Here is an 18,819-nt window from a genome sequence, read left to right as displayed (position 1 = left end):
GGAAACAGTGATCATGTTTTGCAATAGTTTCAACTATTCTTAACTAGCTGTGTGTGAAACAGCTAGTGTGAAACGTAGTTTTCACAGTGGCTTGAAAATTAGCAGAAGAGAAAAATTGAAAAACTTGGTTTTAGCAAGCAAAAGATCCCTTAGTTCCCATTAAGTGGAATTATATATTGCATTTCTTGTATAGCTGCTTACTACTTATGGAATCAAACTACCAAAGTTATTAATTTCCTTTTGCAAATGACAAGTTATTCTGAGAAATTAATATGCTTTCTATTAGCTTAATATTGCCATAAATGCTTAACATTTTAAAAAATTTAAATTCTCAATGCTTGTACCTGACAAATAGAAAGCACTGAATTATGCAGAAAAGCCTCAGGGAGGGTAATATTAGGTAGTGGAGAGTTCTAGATTTTCCTCCTATGAACAGAGTTATAACCTCCAAGGATATCCATTGATGTCATTACAATGGAGTAATGAACATAGGGAAAATTATTTATGTTCAAAATTGCATGAGGATTTTATTCAAGTAAAGGCTGCAGACCCAAATTCCAAACAAACGCAAGATAGGTTTTCTGTGTAGTCTGGTAAATTCTTTAAAAAAACCCAAAATAATTTCTATTCTTACCTCAGTATGATGCATAGCTGCTAGCCACCAAGTCTGCACTGACCACTGAGATTTTTTTTGTTTGGCTGCTAATCCCCAGCATCTGATGGTATTTTAGATGTCTTAGAGCATCAGGTGAACCTCATGGCATTGTATTGTATATATCACCTGTGGAAAAACCTAATGTTCTGAACAAGAAGCTGTATAGGATGTGGGATGTTTTGGGGTATTTCAAATGGCAAGAGATGTCTATGGGTGACCAACTGAATCAAGTACCAATGTCCAAGAGACTTTTAAAAATGAAGATAAATCCTGAAAATTTAACTCTATGTTTTATGACACTGTAAATAAAAGGAATGCACACAGTATTTCCTGATATTCATTTTCAAATAATGGGGACAGGGAGAAAGAAAAGTGATGTTGCTCGTTATTCTGTAAGACTTACAAAGGCATTATAATGAGAACTATTGAAAAATTATGTAGATCTTCCAGTTTAGATTCGTCTTAAGCAAAGCCTATTTCAAGTAAAACCCTCTTTTCTTTTTTTCTGTTTGTGAATAATAACCAGTCTAAATCAAATGAAAACCTGTTCCAAATGGATAAAACCCAAAAAAAGATTTCAAAGTAATTATTATTAGCTAATCAGACTTGATCTGTAATCTGGGATACTGGCTACTTGTTGCAGATCTTTTCCTCTCATTGAACTAACTCCAGCCCATTGAAAAAATGATGAAATCTAGGTTAATACTAACGAAGAAATGGCTTTAATTCCTGAGTAGTACATATTTCTTTCAGCCACATATCAGATTGGATGCTATCAACAAAAGAATTATTTCATTCAAAGAACTTGTGTACCTTTTAACTACAACTCAAAAAAACAAGTTTCATGCTGACTGAAATAGAGGTAACAAAATAAGATGCCTTGTTGCTGGTAAAGAGTCCGTTCTATCACTGACACAATGTTTTTCAATAACTTTTAGGAATGAACCTTCACCCTCTACACTTCCAATCTAGTTGCATACATACTGTTAACATCAGTACCACAGGTAACAGTGTAGAGAATCACATCAATGTATAGAAATGTGGATAGCTGAGAAAACACAGAGCCTTTCTGCAAAACTAGAAGCTTTAAATAGTTTTTTTATCCTAGAAGCTATAGAAATGCATGAGTCAGACTAACATATAAATACAAATAGCAGATTAAAATTAACGTGGATTTACTCTGCAAAGGTGAAGAACCATCCAAAAACGTGTATTGTGTGCACTTAAACAGTCTTTGAGACAGGAGTATCAATGTAATTTAAGCTTTCCCATTTACTGTGCTTTGGTCTGCATTGTGAACCCTTCTCATAAAGTAGAAACTGCACTTTTAAATTTTTTTAAATGAAAATGAAGTAGAAAACAGACTGCAGGCATCACATAATGCACTCTAGTTGTAAACAGGCATTCAGTCTTTGGAACCAGACTATAGGCTGTCTGAAGTTAAAAAATATAAAAAAATAAAATTAAATGTTTGTAGTGTTGACACCAAACCTGTAAGTGCGAATTTTAGGAACATTTCAAGTGTCTCTAAAAGATTTAGTAGTACTGTGATATTAAAAACTGATATTTGAAATAGTCTGAAGTCAAGAGTAACTACTCCAATCCCAATGTCATCAAACCATTATATAACATTGACAGTTGACAAAATGTCAGATATTGATCTTTTTATTAACCTATGACTAAATAGTCTCCCTTGTATCCGAGCCCAACAAAAATGAGAGCAAGGGATTCCAGTTAGGGAATAAATACTTTGAGGTGATACCTTAAATAAATTATAATGATTTTAAAGCTGCTCAAAAGCTTGAAATTGTTGAAACATTTCTATTGCATTACTCAACATTATTCACGTAAGACTATTAAAAATGCATCATAAATACTTCTCAATTAACTACAAAGACAAATTAATCTGATCTGTGTAACAAATATTTTACATAATGTAAATATATTTATATTTAAAGATACCAAACTGACTACATTTAAAATGTTAAAAGATTTTTATCTGCCCTGGTTTCACCATACATAATGTAAATATATTTATATTTAAAGATACCAAACTGACTACATTTAAAATGTTAAAAGATTTTTATCTGCCCTGGTTTCCCCATGTGTTTTTTTTTTTTTTTTCTTAATGACTGTGAAAGAAAATAGCGGCATTAAGTTCATATATGAGAAATGAAATTCTAAGTAAATAAGAACTGGGCTTAAAATTCTATTTGATTTTCTGAATTCTTAAGGAACACAAAACATTATTCGTGGATCATTGATTCAACGAAGAAGTGCAATCATTCAAAATCTATAGACCTGCATACAGTCAGCTAAGTATCTTGCTCCGTGTCTTCAAAGGATAAGGAATGAATATAAGCAGTCAGGAGAGCTGTTTCTAACCCTTAGACTAATGCTATGAACAAATGTCTATAAATTAGGCCAATCTACTGGGGAGTCTGAATATTTTCCTGCAAACATGCAGGAGTCACCAGCTGTATGAACGTGTGTGGAGCGTGCTTTCAAAGAAGAAAGGCTGACTTAAAGAGCTTGGGATTCTTCTGAGGTGCACTCATTCACTTTCAAACCTCCTTGCCTTAACTCTGGAAGCCTCTTTATGTTGTGGAAATGTGTAGTTGACAGCTAACTGAGGGTCTTATTGCAGGCATGCCTTTTATGCCTGAGAATGAAATAAGCAGAGAGACTGGAAAATATGTAATCTCTCTAGATAATGCAAAAGCAGCAAGAAAAAAGTCCTTGACTTCAAAAGCCATGGTACATGTCAAGTTACAAAACAAATATTTGTGTCCACAAAATATCTCAAAGAAATCTGGTTATTGGTAAGTAACTTTCCCTTTCTTTGTTATCAGTGCTCTTTTCAACTGGAAAAAAAAACCAAGATGAGATGCTGACTCTAGCCATATTGCTTTAGCATTCTTTTTGCACTGATGTAGTGTCACTTTTGAAACCATGCCAGGCTAAAATAAGCACCCCACTTCTCTGGCTTGGAAAATCTGGCTCCCCCATCTTCATCGCCTACCTGAGCTGGGATTTGTGTAGCTTTTGGCAAGCACACATGAGGTTTCTCACCCAAATACCTGAACATATATTTAAGCCAATTTCACGCACACATGCACACACTTTTGCCAAATACCATTGATTTTACTGTCTCATTGTGTAAAAAGATATATAAAATTTAGTGTCATATCCTTTTCCTTCTTTTCATACTGTCTATATAAGAACTTCACTGTTTAAAAATATTACTCCCTTCGGAATGTTACATGTGACCTTTATGCTTGCCTACCTTTCTTGAGATATAATAAAGATATGATAAAGATCCTATGCTCATTATTTACAAATTTGTAAATGGTATTAATCTCATATACTTAGGTAACAAATTTTTTTAGGAAGCTGGTTTCTGTTTTTTTTTTCCTGTTAAGCTATTGCCTAGTGAGAACTTACTATACAATGTACCAGAGTGAGCATCCATTTTTTGTTTGTACTGACTCAAATACCTTAAATTGCACTATTTTACTTATAGAGTTCACTGGGATTCTGCTACAACATCTAATTTGTACACTTAATGATTTCATTATTAGTAATTCCTACATGACCATTAGCTTCAGTTTTACATGCATGTTTTGGAATGATTTATTTTTTTTTTAATTTATAGTTGCTGGGAGATTTGGGAAGTAGTGACAAAAGAGTTTGAGAGCACATACTGTAACAACCATCATCACAATTACAAGAAAATATGTCTCTTCATCACTAACAGCTATGGGAGAGATTGAAGATCGTGCTCCTAGATTCAGTCTATGTCCATACTGGCCACCAGTGTTTTACAGAGCCCCAGCCAGGGAAGCACTTGTGCCTCTGGAGATGGCAGGCTAATGCATGGCTTAGGGCATGAATTTATCCTGTGTGAAACGACCGGGAGAGTGAGACATAATGAATAGCTGCATTGAGCTTAGAAGCGTAGGAGAAGGTGAATGAAAAATAGGAAGATAAGGAATACAGTAAGAAATAAGAAAGGGTAGAAAATGAAAGGACTGTATTCATATGTATTAAACGTGTGCAAAGTCACTTGCCATTAAACACAGTAAAAATTAGAAGGGACGTCATTGTCCATCTGACTCCATTTATCTGCTAATCAACACTTTTTATATTTGTAATCCTGAGCTCATTATTTTAAACTCACATCGATGAGATGATCAAGCTGTTTTACTACTGCCTTATGAACCTTGCCAAAGAGAGCTCATTTTCTCAGATCATTTGCTGCAGTATCAGTCCATTGTTTCATCCTGACCAGACTGTTATAGCACTGCTTCCGTCTCACCTGATAGTTTAAAATTATACAAATGGATAAATTAAAGTGCTTTGACATTCCAGTACTCAGTTTTTTGGCTGAGGAATATGTTTCTGATTGTCAATAACGAAAACAGTGGTTTCAAAATATTGTCATTTATCTGTTTTAGCACAACTGCATTTTCTTTTACTGATCACTTATTTCCTAAGCACTGGAGTGGTTTGTTACACTTTTCCATATCTTGTATTCTTCTTACTCTGAGGATTCTTGTTTGTATCTGCAAATCAATACAGTTTTTGTTACCGTCTTCTTTTTAAACAAACACAGTGACGTTAATTTTGAATTTTTAAATCTATATTGTGCCAGGAGCAGCAGTCTTGGATGACATTTTTTGGGAGGCTTGTGTTTCATACACACAGGGTTTGCTACTGTTGAGCCTCAGACTTCTGGTCTCCATCTCAAGTTTTAAAGCACATTACAGTATGTTGCGTGTGTCGACCCCAGCTAAAACTATGCCAGAATTTCCATAATAAAAGCTCTTATTTCCAGAGGTTACAGCTGTACATTCAGTCATAAAAATGTGCACTAGGCTAAAATTGGATGTAGAGCTTTTCAATGTGAAATTAATACAAATTAAAAAAACATTTAATGATGATTTCTGAGCTATAATTTCTGAAAAAAAAAGTAGTAGTTTATGAGATTCTTTTTTGCCATCTCATCTTGTAAATCAAAAAGCAATTCAACGTTTTCAAAAGAATTATGTAATTATGTGATGAGCCTTTTTCTGCTTCCACAAAAGGCTTGCTCTTTACCTTAGACATGGGAATTGGTTTTCATATATACAGCAGAGGTGAGCATATGTACTTGTTTACTGAGAAGAATTCAAAAATGACACGCTGTCATCCTGCCTACACAGTTCACTGCTACTGATGTTTTTAGCTCATCAGAATCCTCCTCCTGCAAAAGCAGGGATGTGTACATCAATATATAATTTTGGTTTCTTGGCAGGGGGCAGAACTCATAATGCACTCTGTCTTAAACTAGCTGTGGAAACTTTGTCGGTTTTACCTTTTTTTGTATGTGTTTTGTGCAGTACTTTTATTTTACTTAGAATACAGGTAGAAATAATACTAAACCATAGAATCATAGATTAGCTTGAGTTGGAAGGAACCTTAAAGATCATCCAGTTCTAACCCCCTGCCTTGGGCAGGGACACCTCCCACCAGACCAGGTTGCTCAAAGCCCCATCCAGCCTGGCCTTGAACACCTCCAGGGATGGGGCATCACAACTTTTCTGGGCAACCTGTCCCAGTATCTCACCATGCTCATAGTGACAAACTTCTTCCCAATATCTATTTTAAATCTCCCATCTTCCAGTTTGAAGCCATTACCCCTCATCTATCACTACATGCCCTTGTAAAATGTAGTCTCCAGCTTTCTCGTAGGCTGCCTACAGTAATAAATTAAATTCTCCCAGGTCTTCCTCTTTCTCCCTACTTCTACCTGTACAGTTCCATGTAGGTTTCCTAGGCCCATTCTCAGTGATCCCACATTATGCACCTTGCCTGCCTAAATGCATAAAAGCATCACTCAGGCGATGCATTGTTTTGATCTTTTCGTTTATGTGGATTTTTCTCTCTTCTATGAACCAGCGAGTATCCCAATGTTAAGTGTGCTGTAATTGTGCAGGGAGTCTGTTACACACATTTAGACAAACTCCTCCCTTCAGCACCAAACATTATTCCATCTGAACACCTGTTCTGTTAGTATTTCTTGTTGGGAAAAAAAGTATACTTATGTGTTTGAAAAATCAAGGTTAAAGAAATCTAGGGTAGCATAATAAAAAAATTCAAAAGTACCTTTTTACTAATAAGGCAAATGAGCAACAAACAAAATATTTTTATTTAGCAAATTATTTCTTGAAATAATGTATATTGAGATGCTCAGATATGCATGTAGGGCAGCAGAAGCTGAAATATAAAACTCTTTAAAGTGTTCAGCAGAAGAGAGGTAGGAGAAGCTTCTTTAAAGGCTTTGGGAGTGTCCCTTGCTCCTTTTAATGAGGTAAAATAAACAAAAAAAATACGGACAAAACCTCTGGTTTACATAACCTTAGATTATATCTATGTAATAGTTTCAGATATAATAGCAAACTATATAAAACAACAAAGATCAGAAGACCATATTCTCAAATAAAATTACTGTGTCTTCTTATTTTGTATAGAACACAAAATTGAATGGAAAATCAAAGTAAGGATGTTACTGTAAAAAGAAATGGGTAAAAATTCTGAATGTTTGTAAGACAGCTGCTGATTTCATTTTCCATGAACTGAAGCCTATAAAGCATTTTACTTCATAGCACACAAAATAGTGAAGTATACTACACAGCCTACAGTATAAAACACATAAATAGAAAAAGCTAATAATTCCACTCTGGTGGGAGGAAATGGGGTCCACAGGTTAAGTGAGAGGAAATATGACCATTTATCAGTTGTATAATCTTAATAACGTGTAGAAATAGTTTAAAAACATGAAGAGTGCTCCCAGCTTTAGAGGCCAATCCAAAAACAATGATCAATCCCATTATGTTCCGTTTTTTTCAGGAGTGAGTAAAGATCCAGAATGCTTATGATTTTGTGCCTTATTTTCATGTTCTTGGATGTTCAGTCTGTAGGCAAGACACTTTTTCTTTTAAGGAAAAGTGGGGGAAAGGGGGAAAGGAAAGAAAAAAAGAAAAGTAAACCAGACCTCCTTCAGAAACTTAAATATATGGCTACTAGGTGAGCTAGTGTATAGGATTACTGTCCCCTCAAAATCATCATCCATTCCTTGTCCCTTTATACAGAGGAAAATCCTGGAGAAATGGCCAACAGGAGGTGGGAAAAAGTGGCTCATAAACTAGGATCACCAAAAGATAACATATTTGTGGAACTATTGTAAATTATTATGCACTCTGCTATCCATGGGTATGTAGACCAAGTATCCCACTCACTTTTTGGTGTTTTAATGGACCAAGAAGGAATTTCATAGGAGGATAAAACTGGCCTAAATTCACATTATAGCATCCTTGGGCAGAGTATGGTTCTGGACAGAGAGAAGGCACACACATTTTTTATAGCAGAAGATGTAACAGCGTTTTATGTATCCATTTCTATATGAGGGTTAAAGTCCAGTTTTCAGGAAAAAATCCCATAAAAAAGGTCTGCAGGCCACTGATCCATCATTACAGGCTAATGGGCATCCATGAATATTTTCAGGAGTGCTGTTGAGGCAGGAATTAACATTGCTAAGAGAGAGATCAGAATCTCCAAACTGCTGGTGTTATGCATAGACACTGGTATTGGCACATGGACAACTCTGTATACAATATAATCATATAAAGACAATTTCTGCTTGCCATTTGAATCCCTTAGCTGGCGTCTGCAACACCATTTACTTGTGGTAGTTAAAGCCAAACAACCATCTCTTATCAAGTCTATGAGTAAAACAGGACTTGCAGAAATAAAAGACCTACCAGAAAGAAAACAAGAGGAATATTTTGTTTTCTGACCTTTTGGTCTGTATAGAATGATGTAAAGCATATTATAAAACATGAATACTACCCATTTAACCTGAGTACATGGGTGGGCAGGGGAAGGGGAAGTTTGTTTGTTTTTCATAGCAACAACAGCTTTTAAAGAGACAGAAGGAAACCCTGATCCTGTTAAAGTTAATTGAGGTCAAACTCATCAATTTTAAAGGATTCAATACCTCAGTGTCTTGCTAGTTAAGCCATTTATTTCTGTGACCTCTACAGCCATTTTTTATTGCAATATACCTCTTATATAAATACCCTCCACAAATATTACATAGTCTTTTACTCATTTCTGTTGCTACAGATGACCCTCTTTTTATTATGTAGCACTGACATCTAGATTGTGTCCTCCTTCTGTACTCTTAGTATAGATATAGGGTTAGACTCTTGCAGAAAAGTTGGAAATAATAACAAAGCTCAATGGCTAAGAGTTTCCAGCTTTTTAAAGATCACCAATGAGCCATGGTGAGGTGACTATCAGTGATGAATGGGCATCTTTGTCTTCTAAAATGGAATGTTACACCATGCATAGATTTAGAATATGCTATTTTCTTCTATAAAAAAGGTAGTTTGTTCAGCAAAATAAAATTCTAACCAAAAAAATCTCTGGAAAAGCAGAAGGATCTTCAAGACTAATACTTGATCAAGCAGTATAAATTCATTCCATGCATAAGGAGGAGTCTACAAGTAACTGGAATTAGTTAATTTATTTTCACATGAAGTTATTGACTTAAAATCAATTACTTCAATGTAGCAATATATGCATGCAGGATAATCCAATGACCATCTTTCTCTTTTCACCTTCTGCCCCCTTGGCTTCCCTTCCCTGTTTCTTCTGTTTAACTGAAGAGAAAGAACAATGAGGGTAATGAGTCGGAATATAAGGAAGAAGGAAGGTACATTTAAAAGTCTTTAAATGCAAATTCTGCATAATTTGGTATTTTTAACCCATATATTTAAAAGAATAACCTGGAAAAAAAAGTCTAGTAAATGTGTAAAAAATTAAAAAAAAAAAAAAAGTTGAAGAAACTGTTGAATGTTTTGAAGGAAAAACAGTTCTTGTAGTTATCAAGCCATATTTCCTTGTGGTAAGTCAAAGATCTTAGTATGCATGCAGTTTTCCCTCAGTGTCTTCATACAATGAATCTCTATTCATCTCTCACTAATTAGGCAGATTTGTCAGAATTCCTCAAAGACCACATTCAACGTGGTTCTAAGGGTAAAGCTAACAGATGTATAATCTCTGTTTACAATAAACAGCATGAAAAACTGGGTGAGGAAAACCTTTTATTTTCTTCTGCAGCTGAGAGTCACTGAAAAGTACTGCATTAAATCACTCAAAAAGGAAAGAAACTGAGCACTCCAAAATACTGTATGGCCAACAGCTTAGAATGAAAAATACCATTACTCTGGAGTTGGAAAGGTAAATTCCCTGGAAACAGACTCACCAGCTGAGTCCCAGCTCAGCAGTGTTTTTTCGTAGTGTGTTACTACAATATAAGCAAACAATAACTGCAGACACTCCAGTTTTGTGTATTTTAATCTGGTTTGTTGACTTTCTCATTTCTGTATGCTTTCCTCACAGTGCCTGTTTTTTTTCTCCTTCTCGGAAAACATGCCTTGAGTTGGCAGTTATTTTACCTTTCTCCATTTTTACCTACGGCCTGCATTTGAAGAGTCTTTGATGTCTGTGTGCAAAAGATAATGTTGATCTCCTGCAACCCTGGGAGTAGCAGGCTTCAGTCAGAGAGACACCCTGCAGTGATCTTCTCAGTTGGGGGGAAGGAAGAGTTCTCCCAATGTTAAAACAAAATTTGTTTTAAAAGGAAAAAAAAACCAACTAACCCCTCCCTTGTAATTCTACAACTCCATTTGTTTGTTGCTTGTTCTCTAATTGTCATTTCTTGTTTGCTACTGTGTGCAACATCATGAACAATACCATCACTGAGAATATTTATTATCACTATTGTGATTCCTTTCAGTATGTACACATTACATAGCTTATGTTCTAAATTAAGGGATCTGAAAAGAATTTAATTTTATTATGGATGAAGGAAAAACTCTGACATAAGATTTCACCGTAAAGAAGACATGTCAGTGAAAGCATAGGTATTATTTAGAGACTTACTGTTTCATCAGCTGTGAGAAAACTCTGCAGAGCTTCCTGTAACAGTTAGTCCTATTCATGGGCCCTATCTGTAGTTATTTTAAAATTTCTGTATTAAATAACAGGTAAAAGGGAAATTTTCCTTTCTCTTCTGACAAAAGTTTGTGTTATACAAAAAGGAAAAGAGTAAAGCAGAAAAAAACCCCAAACATGTTTAACTGTAAATCTACCACTCTTCATCACTCTGCTTATTTCAGCATTTTACTGCATAAATTAATGTAATGCAAAACCTTTTCCAATGCTAGAGGGAAAATCTACAAAAACACACACTCTTGTACAAATCATTCCAGTTCATCAGAAAAAAACAAAACAAAACAAAACATTCCTTTCTATCTACTAATATAAATATTATTAACAAAAATAAGCTATAGGTATGGGTTTAAAGAAATATTATAAAAACATAGAATACCAGGTTGGAAGAGACCTCAACGATCATCTGGTCCAACCTTTCTTGGCAAAAGCACAGTCTAGACAAGATGGCCCAGCACTCTGTCCAGCTGAATCTTAAAAACATCCAATGCTGGAGAATCCACTACTTCCCTGGGGAAATTATTCCAATGGCTGGTTGTCATTGTGAAAAATTTTCATCTTCTGTCCAGTTGGAATCTCCCCTGGAGTAACTTGTAACCCTTAGCCCTCCTCTTTTCCATGCAACTCCTTGTAAAAAGGGAGTGTCCATCATCCCTGTAGCCACCCTCTAAATACTGGAACATGGCAATAAGGTCTCCCCTAAGCCTTCTCTTCTCAAGGCTGAACAAACCCAGTTGTCTCAGCCTTATGACAGGCTTCCCAGTTCTTTGATCATCTTGGTGGCCCTTCTCCGGACCCTCTCCAGCCTCTTCACATCTTTCCTGTATAGCCGGGACCAAAACTGTGTCATCAGCAAACTTCATCAGGTTACAGTTAATCCCATCATCAATTAATCGATCAATTAATTTATCATCAATTAATGATTCTGTCTACCTCTGCACTGGTTTACATAGGTCAGAACAACTTACAAAGTGTGTTTACGTATATGTACATACGCATACACACTCTAAATTTTGATGGAAAAGGATTCATAGAAACAAGGAGAAAAATAACCAGAAAATATGGATTTAGTCATTAACACTTCAATTCTGAAATTAAATGTACTAATAGTAAAAATTAATATTTCTAATGTGTGATATGGGAGTACTTGTAGTATATTAAATATATACATATGCTATGCTTGCATTCTATACTACACATATACATACACACATACAAACACATGTTCATTCACTAAGAATGTATGCATAATATTTAGAATAAGATATTGACAATAATTGGTCAAATTCAATGTCATCCCGAAGTGCTTAATGTGCAGTTCTAATAGTGAGCTGTGTTTATTTGCTTATTCCAAAAAGATATGTATCAAATATGTTTATTATTGGTGACACTGGTGTAAAATACTAGTTTCAGTAGAAAAGAGACTGTGTAACAGGGGTCTGAGTGACAAGGATTCAGTTTGCTCTCCCAGCTGTGCTGATCTAATATCTACCTGCTGTCGAATGGGCTGCTCCCACTTTCCCTTTTCCCTTGCTTGCTCTCATACATATGCTCCATCGCTTCCCTTTCAGTACTACCAGCATTAATCTAACCTCACGGCCAGCTGACCATGGTTAATGTGGTCAAACTGCCTCTTAGACAAGAAGAAAATAAGTTGCAGGAAGAAAGTTTAAATGTCTTGCCCACCTGGAAGACTTCAGAGGAGATGTAGCTTATTAAAGATGGCATCAATGTTTATGAAGTGGTTCTTTCCAAACAAAGTAACTTGAGATGTAGGTTATGCCAAAAAGGCAGTCTCTGGTGGAGAACTTGTCATATAAATCTCCAGCAAGCCATCAGGGTAGAGCAGAAAAATACCTTACTAATTTAATTTTAAGGAAAATATGTAAAAAGCAAGATTTTATTCATTTTTGTCAGCATCTTTTATATGTCACTGTAAATGTCTTCTTTTTTTCCTTGAGAAATAGCAGCTCGGGGAGTGCCTTTGTGCCCTGCCACATTCCTCACTGCGTTCAGAAGGGATGTGCTCTGTTCCACCCACTGGCTAGGACAGGGGTCTAGAAAGAAAGAGGCACCACCCCATTACCAGGCAAAGGTCTTCATTGCACAGGAAGGCACTGAGGTGTCCCGCCTCTGTTCTGAGGGAGTTTGTCATAGTGACAAAACTCAGTAATTTCTAACATTTGAGGCAAAATTAGCTGTAATTCTCATTCCTATCAGTGTGTTGATTCAGGTTTAAACCAGGCAGTAGCTGAACATTCACTGATATGATCTGTGAATTGATGTTTCCTCACAAGAATCAGATGAATGACTTTTTTGAATGCAGCATGGAATGAATGTGACAGCATTACCTGTATATTATATCTGCATATATAAACACACGTATTACAGATTTAATATAAATCCATACATGCACACATATGTATTTTTATTTTAAACTAATACCCCCCCGGCATTATGTTCATCTTAATCAGGTAAGGAGATATCTGTGATGTACCCTTATCTCCCTCGTAAAAGGTGTCTTAGTGGAGTCTTACTTATTCCAGCACTGCCCACAGCTGCCTTTGGTGTGCCTAAACCCAGCTTCAGGGAGACTGCAAGTTAGTGTGGATGGACACAGGGAAAAAAGGCTGAGAACTTGCACTTAGGGTAATGCAACACTGACAGTTTTCTCAGCTGTGTCATGGCTATAAAAAGGTCTGGGAACCATTTCACTGTAGTTGCCCAAGTATTTGGTGGCATCAAGGATTAAGCAGTTTTCCAAAATGCCTGAAAACTTTGGTCAGCAGCTGCAAAGATATTTTGAAGCTAAACTAAAGATAGATCTAAGTACCAAAAGGAACGGATTCAACCCTCATTTATATTTTAAAAACATTAAAGTTTCTCAGGCGCTGAAGACTGGCTGAAATGCTAATCATGCAAGTGCTTTCTCATATAGATTATCAAATGCATTTTTTAATAAGGACTACTGAATAACTTGCCTAAAATAGCAAAAATTATGCTACATGTTTGGTCTCAATCTTGCTTTAACTCCAGCTGCAAGAGAGAACCTTTTATACTGTACTGTGTTCAAAAATACCAGGAAATTTGGGGGCAAGTCCAATCTTTAGGGTCATATAGTTTTATCTCCTGTATTTCTCTAGCTATAGAATTTTATTTTTATTCCTTCTGTGTAGAGCCCACTAACTAAATTAACTCTTCCAGAATGGCTTTTTGTCTTGATGTGAAAATGTCATACAATGGACAATCCAATACTTCCCTTGATAGAATGTTCCAACTTCAAATTGCTTTTTACAAGCATTTCTCAAGAGGCAGCAAGAGATCCTTCGATTTTAATAAATGATACACCCTAACATAAAAATGAGGTAGTAAAAGCAATTCCAGTTGGTTTCTATATGAAGTGTCGCCAAAGTCAATTGAAGGACCAATGCCTTTTTGTTTATCTGTGTCAAGAAATCTGTATAAATGGCAATTGTAGGCCTGGGTTTATGTTATGGAGAGTCTACTTTTAGATACAATCCAGTAAAAACAAAGGATTATCGTAAATATCAGCTGAGTTTTTTCACATTTCTATGCGTTTAACTGAAAAAAATCTGCACAAAGTTATAAACAGCTGAATGGAAACCTTAAGAAGTACTTCAGAAGTACAGCCATGGTGAAAAGGCTGCAACTATCAGAGAAAGATGGACCAAGCCTCATAGGAAAGGAAAGAAACAATGAAATTCAACCTGAAAATCTAACATATTTATGAATGTTAGATGAATGTTTCCTTACATTTAACAGAAGTGAATATTTTTAAAATAGGTAAAATTGTATAAAACTTAGGGGCAATTATGGCAAGAAAAAGAAATATGGACTTGGAAGTACAAACAAACCCAAGATATTTTGACACACCGTATAGAAATCCTGATAGTGAAACACACAGCTGCTTTACATCATGGAAGGAGAGATAAGGGTCCCGTTCTGTATAGCACTTGATTATACATTTTCAATATGATGCACAGTTTTGGGCACCTCAACACAAGAAACTTTTCGCGAAACTGGAGGAAATGACTGAATGACTAGAAGGCTTGATTTATGAGCTACAGTATATCTAAGCAGAACACAGTAAATATAGCGGTATGAATACCTTATAACTACTACAAAGCATCCATAAATCTTACAAGGCTGCTTCAGAGGAATAAAGATTGATAGGTGCTTTACTCAGCACCACTCAGATCAATGTTCTCAGGGTAAGAAACTCCATTCACAATGAGCAATGGAGGCGGAATCAATCTTGTAAAGAATTATTTTTAATTGTACCTGTAGATAGAATAGAAAAAAAAAATAATGAAGAGAAAAATTTCTACTGATAATCTCAGATCATTTAAAAAAAACGACCAACAGATATCACAACTGAAAACAATTCTACAGTGTGATCAAGTGGCTTTCCCAGAATGAAGAGCAGTATATTTCACTACTCTCATTCTGAAGTTTGAGGCGTGTACTAAGAGCTCTGTTCTCCTTTCCCCAGTTTTCTCTTATACTCATTTATAGTGTTTTTCACAAAGATCAGGTTCCCAGATCATTATTCCAGGTTGTTCCTTTGTGTACACTTAACCTACAGTTTATCTCATCCTCTAAAAATATACAGGATAGTTATTTTTTCTTTTAATAGCTATTTCTAGCTGTCACAAGCAGCCTGATTTTATTCAGATAGACAGTGCTCATAGTCAAAGTGTTTTTATTTGTGGTCAGATTAGCCAATGTGTTTTAACTCAAGTACTAGATGGAAAGAAAAATGTGTATAAAATATAAATGATCTCCCTGCTCCATACCCATTACTTCAATAAGAAAAAAAAATGAGGCATAAAAAAATCAAATGTAATGAGGCCATTATAGAAGAAGAAACAAGGTAATCAATTTCTAATATATAACACCACTACAATGATATTAGCTATAATTTTAACAAAGTAATCTGCTTTTGTTAGATATGCAAAATGCAAATGAGACATTTTAGTAGTGCTCCCATCTCCTTCAGAAGCCACAGCAGTGATGCTAATGAGGAGATGATAAGGTTAATAAACATTTTCTTTTATTATAGTGTTAATTTTTTAAGCTATAAAATTTTGGTTTGACAACATCCTTTGCAAACTTGAAAATACCACTTCAGATAAAACTAAGCCTTTCCTTTCACAAACACAAAAGTATTTATATACACCTGTGACATTCGCATTTTTCCTGAAGCAGCCATGGAATATCATCACAACATTCTAGCTCTGTATGTGTGATAAAACAAGTAACTGCAACAATGACCAAGTTTTCGAACTTTTCCTGATGCACTTATCAATGCTTGAGGGGTAAATCACTGTAAAAATGAATGTTCAAATGAAATTCCCTCATCATATGTGTGAATCACTAATTTATTCTCTGTTTGAGTTTCAGAGGAGGTCATATGTTCCCTGAGAATATAGAATACAGTATGCTATTATCTAAAATTGGACTTGAATGATAACATTTACGGAATCAGAGCTTCAGCAAAACTTAGTTGATAGTAGAAGAATACATAAAACACACTGAAATTAGTACAAGAAGAAAAACCCGGGTAAGGAAGCCTATGCATTCAATCTTTTTTTTAGTGTTTTCTAAGACAACTAACCTCTCAGAACTAGCATGGCCTAAAAATAAAACAAATAATATAAAATTAAGTAATATAAAGTAAATTACATCACATCTATAAATTTGAGTGCTAAATCTTTGGGATTCTTAAAACATTGAGGAGATATTAAAAAGTGTTTCTCAGGCAAAAATAGAGGAAAATAATAGAAGGGTCATTTTGTCCTTGAACACTTGTCTGTGAGAAAATACAGCAACTATACCTTGAAGAGCCAACAGAGTATATTTAGTCTAAATGGGGCTGCTGTTAGGTTTTTTTTTTTTTTTTTCAGAAAATAAGCTGCTAAGGAAATTCTATAGGAAAGTTTGATACTTCCATTCAATTTTTAAACAAAAGACAGGATTTAATAGACTTGGAATGAATATGCAAACACATGAGTCCACATCTGAACCAAAAATTTGAGGGCAAATTTTTCAGATACAAATTAATTTGTTTCAGCAGGAGTTCCCTTACCACCTTCAGCAGTGGTAATCATTAGGAACACTTTCAAAAGCCTTAGCTCTAAACTTCTGAAGTTCAGACTCCATTTGTCAAACTCCATAATCCAGTCTCAAATCTTCACAATTTCTATGGGAAATTAGATAATATATATATGGAACTTAGAAAGCAATGACATCTATGATTTCCTCCAAATCAAGCTTACTGAAGATAAATTGGTAGCTTATAAATTTTGCTATATCAGCTCAAAGCCACTTGAAATGGTAGCTATTCTAAGGACCATTAAAGTAACAGGTGATCCAAAGCATATCTGAAAATTGATTTGAGTTGCAAATAAGCTTTTATCAGTTCATAGCTGGCTATAACCATCTGGAAGGATATCACCTGCGATACCAACAAGTATTAAAATAAAGTCTGCTTCCTGCTTTGATTTGGGCTTGGTAATCAAAGGAGCAATTAGATGTTTAGTTTTGGTATTACAGCTTTCTTCTTGGATCTTAAAGACTATTTAAGGTGTGTTTTAAGCAAGCTTACATCCTCTTCAGTGGTTCGGCTATATTTGTTTATTTAAAAAATGAATTTCAGAATTATTTTATAGCTGATTCTGGGAAATGTGTTCTTCTGGAAAATTGAGCCTTGGGTTTCTGTTCTAAACAAAAAAAATATGGAGGAACTCTATTTAAATTTGTCGTTGTCATTTGAAGTTCTTTCAACCTTATTTCAAGGCCATCCAAGGTGCTGCATTCGTTGCTGGAACTTCATACCAACCACAGTTCAATCAGGACTTTTGTGGACTGATGCTGATAACTTTATTCTATGCCTTTTTGACCTCTGGGTTAAAGTACTGAAAAGCTTTATTTTATTGCCTCTTTCATAAAATGCTGTTTGAGTTCTTACTAACACAAAAAGCTGTTAAAAGCATTTTAAGACACAATAAGCAGCTTCAGTTTAATCTGATAGTCTGGGGAGTTAGATCAATACTTATTGTCAAACATATATTGAATTTTATAATTGCAATAGCTTTCTGCATACTCTGGAACATGTATTTGTCTGATTTGCTGACCCCAGATTTGCCTATTCACAGGTAAAGATTTTTATGTTTTATACTACTAATTTATGTCGCACTTCCATACTAGTTTGAAATTTATTTAGAGACAGCATTCAATGGTGGTTCAATAAACTTGAAAAAAAGGAAAACAAAAATCTGAATTCTATTTACTTTCTTTCTTTATTCTTTGTTTTCTTTTTTTTTTCTCCTTTTGCTAACTCTAGTTAACCCTAGCTCACTCTGGCAGAGTGATTTGGTCTGTGGAATTTCTTCACAAAATAGAGTGTGAGTTTGCATGAAAGGTATTAGAGAAGCTTGGTTGATATTTTGCTGTAAGAAGAGCACATTGGCCCTGGATTGCCAGTGCAATCAATCAGATGAATGAGTTCCTTGAGCTCGGTGTCTGTAATAGCTTGGTTACTACAGCATCACATAACACAGCAGCCATCCACTGGGGTGGTCACAGTAATAAATAAGCACAATGCTGCTGGTCTGGACACTTCACGTGAGCTTTAAAACTCTCAGATACTAGTGGCTGAGAGAAATCCTAACTAAGCTCTTGTCTTTTCTTTCACTCTCTCTCTCTTTTAGCAGAAACCTTTAAAATGTCTAAAAGAACACAGCTTGACAAGAGAAGACTGAACAGGTAAATGCTTGAACTTTTATTTACCGGAAAACAACAAAAAAAAAAAGAGGAAAAAACAGGGGAAAAAACCCAACTATGTCTCTTTAAAAAAGATCTGTCTCCTAAAACAGCCTATGAAGTCACTAGTTAGGCAACATAAAAACAATTACCATTGACATTCATTGACTTAAACCTAATGTTTTAATGTAAAGAGATTTAATGATATAATCTGTTGACTTTCATACTTCTTAAATTAGAAAAATATACAATGATGCATGTCAAACATTCAGCAACACTTCACACTCTGGACCTGATTAAAAGGAAGCAATGTCTGTTGA

This window comes from Calidris pugnax, unplaced genomic scaffold (assembly GCF_001431845.1).
Source record: "Calidris pugnax isolate Ruff unplaced genomic scaffold, ASM143184v1 scaffold58, whole genome shotgun sequence".
NCBI lineage: Eukaryota > Metazoa > Chordata > Aves > Charadriiformes > Scolopacidae > Calidris > Calidris pugnax.
Note: the sequence above shows the minus strand (reverse complement) of the source record.